This window comes from Lathyrus oleraceus, chromosome 6, assembly GCF_024323335.1.
Source record: "Lathyrus oleraceus cultivar Zhongwan6 chromosome 6, CAAS_Psat_ZW6_1.0, whole genome shotgun sequence".
NCBI lineage: Eukaryota > Viridiplantae > Streptophyta > Magnoliopsida > Fabales > Fabaceae > Lathyrus > Lathyrus oleraceus.
In genome coordinates this window covers 360,457,737-360,465,979 of record NC_066584.1, presented here as the reverse complement: position 1 = coordinate 360,465,979, position 8,243 = coordinate 360,457,737, and positions in this window count along the sequence as shown.

Here is an 8,243-nt window from a genome sequence, read left to right as displayed (position 1 = left end):
TCAAGAATCAGATTATATGTTATTATGGTGTGCCAAGTAAGATCATTACTGATAATGGATCTAACTTGAACAATAATATGGGGGAAGCTCTTTGCAAAGACTTCAAGATTGCACATCATAATTCTTCTCCCTATAGACCCAAGATGAATGGGGCTGTTGAAGCTGCAAACAAGAATATCCAGAAGATCATTCAGAAAATGGTTTTGACGTACAAAGATTGGCATGAGATGCTCCCATTTGCTTTGCATAGGTACCGTACATCCGTCCGCACTTCAACAGAGGCAACCCCTTTCGCTCTTATTTATGGTATGGAGGTTGTGCTCCCCGTGGAGGTTGAGATCCCATCATTGCGTGTCTTGATGAAAGCCAAGTTGATTGAAGCTGAATGGTGCCAGACCAGATATGACCAGCTAAACTTGATTGAAGATAAGAGATTGACTGTCATGTGTTATGGTCAGTATCAGTAGAGAATGAAGAAAGCATTTGATAAGAAGGTCAGACCTCGAGTGTTTAAAGAAGGTAACCTTGTGCTCAAGAAGATCTTATATTTCAAATCAGATGCTAGGGGCAAACGAACTCCTAATTATGAAGGTCCATATGATGTTAAGAGAGCCTTTTCAGGCATTGCTTTGATTCTTACAACTATGGATGGTGAAGAGTTCACTCGTCCTGTGAATGCCGATGCAGTCAAGAAATACTTCTCCTAAAAATAAAAGAACAGCTCGCTAAGTTGAAAACCCGAAAGGGCGGCTTAGGCAAAAATGAGCGTCTCGGTGGATTGAAAACTCGAAAGGGCGATCCAGGAAAAAGTTTGAGACATGAAATAGAAAATTTATCCCGATAGATTGAGTACCCCACCTTGGGGCAATCTAGGCAAAAATTAGGGATTATGGCAAGTAACTGCATTCAGTTGGTCCTGTTCATTGGAGATAGTTTTGAGAAATTCGTTTGGTTATGATTCATCATTCTCAACCAAAACCAAGAGCACAGTGGATATCGAAATGGGTAGGGAGAGTAGTGATCATTGTATTAAATGTAGCCCTTTTCCATGTAAATTACCATTTTCAACTTTTGTAGAAGATCTATGGAGTCTTGTCATTTATAGACTACCATTCTATTAAATAAATTTGAGCTTTTTATCCAATTGTTTATACTCTAATTTATTTCTTCTAAATAAAATTGAATTTTTATGATGATAATTTTGAAATAAATTAATAAATTAAAACCATTTTTTCTTAAGGATATAAAAGCAATTACTTTAAAAAGCGATTTCAACAAGGAATGTCAACAGCAGTCTAAGAACAACTAAGTCTTGAAATGCGGAGCCTTGTTGGTCTCCCTTAAGCATTTGGTTTGGCGATAATTCCCAAACGACTCATCATTTATCCCCAGTAGAGTTGAATTGGTGATCAATCCCTTTTGCAAATTTTTTCCAGCTAAGTTGAAGGCTCACATCCTCAGCAAATTGGCTCAGACCCCGTGTAGAGTTTTATCTCCTATATTCCCCGGCTGAGTCCATCTTCAAATATAGAAGATCTCTGATTCCCGGAAGTGTTTGGTCTTGAGCAATGTTTGATTTGGTCCCCTACGAGGTTGTCCCCCATTTGATATGGTGTTGACCTAAAATTCCCCGCAGAGTTGACAACTTGGATCCTCAATAGATCTTTTTCTCCTTTCCCCAGCCAGGGTTGAGTTATTCAGAGCCAGATCATTGGTGTTCCTCCCCAGCATTTTTCTCCAGTTGGTATTCCCATCTTGTTGAGATTAGCCGAGTGTTGCAATGATGATTCAAATCTGTGATATTTGTATCCTTTGTAATGGTTTTATCAGCATAATCATCAAACATATAAATACATATTCATACATCAGATATTTCATTATGCATTTTATTGCATATGGTTCTTTTATTCTAATCCTCTGCTACAGTGATATTATTTCCCTATGCAGATTTGGTGCGTTTGTCCTCCTTCATTGGTAGAGTGTCAGCCCATCAAGCAGAAAGAATTTAACCTTTCTCATTTCCCCACTGATTTATTTCCTCGTGGATGATTATTGTTTCAGTTTCCTCCTCAGTTAATTATCTGGATGAAACCACTCTCCTTGAGTTATATCCTCATTTGGGTCGAGTCTTTCTTTGACTATTTCTTTCTAGCTCTTACCTAGATAGATACTTTTAGTCCCCTGAGAGTCTATTACCCAGTAACTGGTAATATTCTTCTCAATTTTTGAGTACATTACTTTTGCCCAATACCCGATAAATTGTAATTTACTTCCTTTTGTTATCCCCAGCGGATTCATTTTGACATTTCCCCAGGCAGTCTATCCTTGATATGTTCATCCTAACTGATGACATATATTCTTCCTTTGTGGTTTCCTACCCAGTAAAAAGGTAGTCGTAATCCTTATTTAATTCCCCAGAGAGTTAATCTTTGATATGTTCATCCTAACCGATGACTGATTTTCTCCCTTAACAGTCTATTGCCTAGTAACCGGTAGATATAAATCCTACTTCTCCTCAGAGAGTTTATCCTTGATATGTTCATCTTAACTGGTGACAGATATTCTCTCTTTGATATTCTATCCAGTAACTGATAAATATAATTCCTATTTTTCCCCGGCAGTCTATCCTTGATATGTTCATCCTAACTGATGACAAATATTCTTCCTTTGAGTATATCCTTGATATGTTCACTTTAACCGGTGACAGATACTCTCTCTTTGGTCTTCTGCCCAGTAACCTAAAGTTGTAAACCCTATTTGATATATTCCCCAGTAGGTCATTCTTACCCAGTAACTGGTAACGAATGTACCTCCTTTTTCTCAGTGAGTCATCCTTGATATGTTTACCCATATCGGTAACGGATGTCTCTCTGTCAGAGTACATTATCTTCTTACCCAGTAATCGGTAATAGATAATATACTTCTGGTACTCCTATTGAGTTTGATTCGAGTATTTCAGTTTTGTTCTGACTTGCCTATTTCCCCATACAGATGTCCCTTATACCTAAACGAGTCCTTCCATTGATTTATTTTCATGGAATTCCTCCCGTGTCTCCAGCAGTTTTCAAGTCGTAGCCTGACCTACGCACAACTGTTTATCCCCTAGAGTCGCTATCTTCCCCAGTGAGCTTTCCTTATGGAATGCATTATGCTCATGTGGACTTTTAGTCTCTCCGGATTCTTTTCCTTTGTGGCAATATTTTCCCCACAAAGATTATTTTAACATTTCATATCATATGCATCATGAGGTCTCTTAGGGACCAAAGTTCGTTTCTATATATTGTTATTTAAGTCCATTCTACTGAGTTGATACGAAGATTTTAACCTTCACATCCTCATCTAGAATTTCCTAAAAATAGGGGCAGCTGTAAGACCCCAATTTTGGCCCTAAGATCCCTTATAACATCTCATCATATGCATTGACCTTGGGATCACACCTTGGCATCCTCCTTACCCCTCATTCATTGGGTTTGCATTGGGAGATATCACAAAGCACATTTGATTGTATCATACTTTGTTTTTCATTATTTACTAACCAAAATGCCAAAAATATGTCTATGTATAGTTTGTTACTTTTGTAGGTAGTGTGTGTATTCACCCATGCTCCATCAAGCTCATATCTAGGGTTTAAGAGCATCAATGCAAGGAGATAAATCAAGAGATGGTTTACATTGGCTCTATACATCATATATGGATCCCCATGGTTTTCACATATCATTTTGATCAAGAATTCATCAAGAGTCTGAAGCTTGTTTGCCTTGAAGACCCTAATTCATCTAGGTATCTTGTGTGACTTCCTCAGCAAGTTTCTTCAACATTTGATCAAATATTTCAATATATACTTCATATTATATCATATTAAACATATATGATCCTCCATGAGTCCCAAATATCAAGATAAGGTCAAGTTTGCAAGATGGTTCATGGTGGTTGACCAGATAAAGTCAACTGGTCAAAACTGGGGTTCCCTAGACCCTATCTCCTACAATTTTTGTCATATGAAAATTCTTCCAAGATAAACGTTACTCCTTATGACATTCCAAAAAACTTTCATATTAAAGTCAAGAGCTAGTTTTGCTTGGAAAGTCCTTTTTTATGGTGGAAGATTATAGGTCATTTTGTTTGAACCCTAGTTAGGAGGTCAACTTCGAAAGACCATAAATTGCTAAATTTTTATGAGATGAAATCCATTAAAGTTTCATGATCAAATTCAAGATGTCCTTTTCAACTTTTATGTTTGGAAGAAGTTCAAATTCAACTTGCAAATGCATGTTCCAAGAGGAAACATTATAGGTCATTTTGGGCCATTACCATTGAACAAGTGATTTCCTCAACTTCTAAAATGCATAACTCCTCCATGCCAAATCCAAAGGAGGTCACATTTGTGACCAAATTTAAGAGGTTTGAAAGAGATACAACTTTAATGAAGGAATTTTTCCCATTTGAAGTCCATAGCAAAAGTTATTCAAGGTGGAAGAAGTGAACATTTGACTTGGTACTTAGAAAATTTTCAAATATGTTTGATTTTCCAAACTTCCACCTCAAATTCATCATGATCCAAGCTCCAAATGGAAATGTGTTCAACTTGAAAGTTGTTCCCCTTGATTTCCCCTTTCTAAAAAGTCCAAGATCACCTCATTTAGCCAAAGAATGAAGGACTTGCACATGGGTGTAATGCATGGCCCCATTTGGAAAGATTTGTAACCAATTTTAATTTCAACATTGCATGGTCCCTTGATTTTGTTTCAGCATCATTTGGAATTGAGTTTGTACCTTTTGACATCATTGATTGGGCTTTGTACACGCCCATGCATGAGATCATTGCTATTTTTGGATTTTTGATGGAAGTGTGTGAAAAGCACTTGATAGCCTATAAATACATGACCCTAGTGATCAGAAATTGGATCATCTTGCCCAAGCTTGGACCCCCTTCGTCCCCAAACACCATTGAAAGGATAATCTTGAAGATTTCTTGAGAAATCGAGTTTCAATTCTCATTCTATTTTAGAATTTAAACTCCAAGAGTCCAAGCTTTTTAACCATCCAAATCATCTCCTACAAGCTTTCAGAGTCAAGCCAAGCCAAATTGGAAGCAAGATCAAGCTAATTTGAAGCTCCTCGAAGGTGAGATTTCAGAAACTTTTCTTCTTCGATTCTCCCTCATTTCTCATCCATTTTGATTGATTGTTGGTTTGCTGAAGTCCTATCAATGTAGGCAACAAGATTGAGTTGCTTTAACGTCAAATCGAAGCAACTTAGTTCATGATCCTCAAAATTGAAATCCCTATATCTCTTGATATACTTGGAATTGGAGAAAATTGAGGCCAAATTCGAGCTCCTGAGCATTTTCTCTTCAAAATAGTGTCCTCGTTTTTCATTTTTCATGAAGTTGAGGTTGGACCAGTCCGGTGGTGATCACCAGAGAAGATGACCGGAGCTAGGGCTTCGGTGATGCGTTGGCAAGTCCCAAGCCATCTGATCTGATTCAAATGTTTTAATCTTGAGTGTTCATTCTGATTACCACACATGTGATGCTTTGACTGAGGTGTATCGTGGATAGCGCGCACAACCATCAGATCTGCCACCTCAATTAATGAGGGAGATCTGATGACCCTTGTTTTTTTGTATTTTCTGATTTTATGTTTAATCCTTTTATTTTGTTTAATTCATATTAATTTCATTTTTAATCCAAAAATATGGGACTTTTACCAAAAATCTTTAAATATTTTTCTCTTCCATTTTCTAAATTAAAATAAATTTTTGGATTAATTTTGATATTTTTCATGAATTAAATGTTTTTGTGCTTATTTTTAATTGTTTAAAAACACTTATGACTTTTCAAAAATCATGAATTTTTTTGTCCAAGGTCCTTTGACCTTGTTTGACCTAGGATAAATCTCTTGGCCATTTATTTGGTGTTTTGAAGAGATTTTAGGTTTTGACCAAATAAAATTGTATTTTAATGCATTTTTAAATTGATTTTTAATTGATTAATTACGTAAAAATTATGTTGATCCATTTTTATGGTCTTGTGATGTTTGACTATTTGTTTGGACCTTGGTCATTTTTATGGTCTTGTTATGTTGAATTAAAATCATTGGATTTAGGGGATTGATGAAATGTACATTTCATCTCCCAAAATGAATGAGTGATTTTAATTTGACAAAATTCCTTCCATGACCAAGTTGTGTTTCTCTCATTTACCTCTCTTTTCATCTTCATCCCTATTCTCTCCCATTCCTTTCATTGACCAATGAAATCTCAGGTATCCTAAGGCTAATTGGTTCATCAATGACCTTGTGTCAGATCAACCAATACAAGTTGTAGCGGCAAATTCATGACCATTAAGTTATGGATAAACTTAACGTCAGTAAAACCAGAGTCGCCACCGCACTTTTATTGTTTCCAAAGGAAAAGGGAAAAGTATGAACAAAACCCAAAGATAAGAAATTTTCAAATCAAAACTAATAAAATATCATAGATTACAGGTAAGGGGGTTGGTTACACAGGGGGAAGGTGTTAGCACCCAAAGTGTCATAGGTACTCCTAGGGAGCCCTTTTTTATGTGTGTATGTGTATTTGGTATGAAATGATGTTTGAGAAAAATAGAGTGTGGGAATGAGAAAAGAATTCATTGGTTATATTTTTGTGTTTGACAAGTCCTTCAGACTTGTGCCTACGTACCAACATAAAAATGAGGGATCAAAACCTCGTAGTTCGTGGTAAAAATTTCCAAATAAGTGAATTGCTTTTAACAAAAGTTTAAGTAAAAAGAGGAACAAAGGGCCCAAAAGCTTGAATGAGTGTTAGTTCTTTTTGTCTTTTGAAATTTTAAGTCAATATGATTAGATTTATTTAGAAATTTGATTTAAGAAAAAGTTTGAAAATTCATTGGCATAAGGCTAAAGTTTCTAACTTGAAACATGTCTAAGTTTGAAATCACAAGCAAAGAAAGTTTTTGAAAAAGGGGGAGAGATTTTGAAATTTAAGAAGTGGGAGGAGATGAAGAGGCTATCCTAAGTACAAATTTAAAAGTTAAGGGTTGAAAAGAACTGACCAATGGGATGCAATCCAATAGACAAGAATGTCATATAGAAAACCCACTTTCCCTTTGGACTTTGAATCAAGAAATTATCCACAAGCAATTAGCAATATCAGACATCATGAAGATTAAAGCATCAAATAAAGATGGCCACATCCAAGCAAGAAAATCCATAGCTAGCGGTCTTCTTTTGTCTTCTGATGTATCAGATGAAATACTCCTTGATCAACTCAGAGAAAAGTATCAGACACAAGTTCAAAACAATAGTTGCATCAAGATAATGTACCAGATAAGTTCAACTAGATCTTACTACTTGCATTAGATTAAGGCTCAAATCACAATAACTTGGTCTTTGAATGTTGGCATTGGCCAAGTCCTTTTGCATATGGAATGTTGCCTAATCTTATGTCCAAAAGTTCAGATCAAACTCAACAGTCCACACAACATTTTTTAGGGTTTTTTGTTGTTTATTAAGTATTTTAAGGTCCTAAGACCACAAACACAAACAAGATATACAAACAAATATATACAATCACAATATATGGCTCAAATGAGTAAAGTGAAAATGGCATAAACATAAACAAGTTTAATGAAATGAAAATGGAAATGAATGGTAAATGAATTGAAATTAAATTGCATTAAGTAAATGACTTGAAAGTAAAGCAATGTTAATAATAGTTAGTGTTAGTCCAAATTAATTAGATGTTAGCGGAGTTTTGCGTTTTAATTGATTAAGTCATTCTTTGGAAAACACTCCACCCTCTATTCACAAGCATGGATCCTTGAACCAAGACATCTTCCATAAGAAGGAACAAAGGCCAAGTTTCCATGCAATACCATGAAAAGGGGGAGACTTACAATCCCACTTACTAGAATGCTATACCTTTAGGGTCAAGATTTAGCTCTATGTTAAGCAATCGTAATTGGACTTATGTAGAAGTCCAACTATCTGAGGTCGGACAATAAAAATTTAGGTGTTAATGCATGTTAGAGCTTTGGTACAATGAACCAAACTCCTAAAACATACCACACCCTAAAAGAAAAGATCAAAATAGGTGGACCTATCTCATCCATACTTGTATTGGTTCATCTGATACAAAGTCTTTGATGAACCAATTAGCCTTTTAATACTGAGACTTCATTTGTCAATGAAAGGAATGGGAAAGAAAGTGGATGAAGATGAAAGGGGAGGGGATATGAG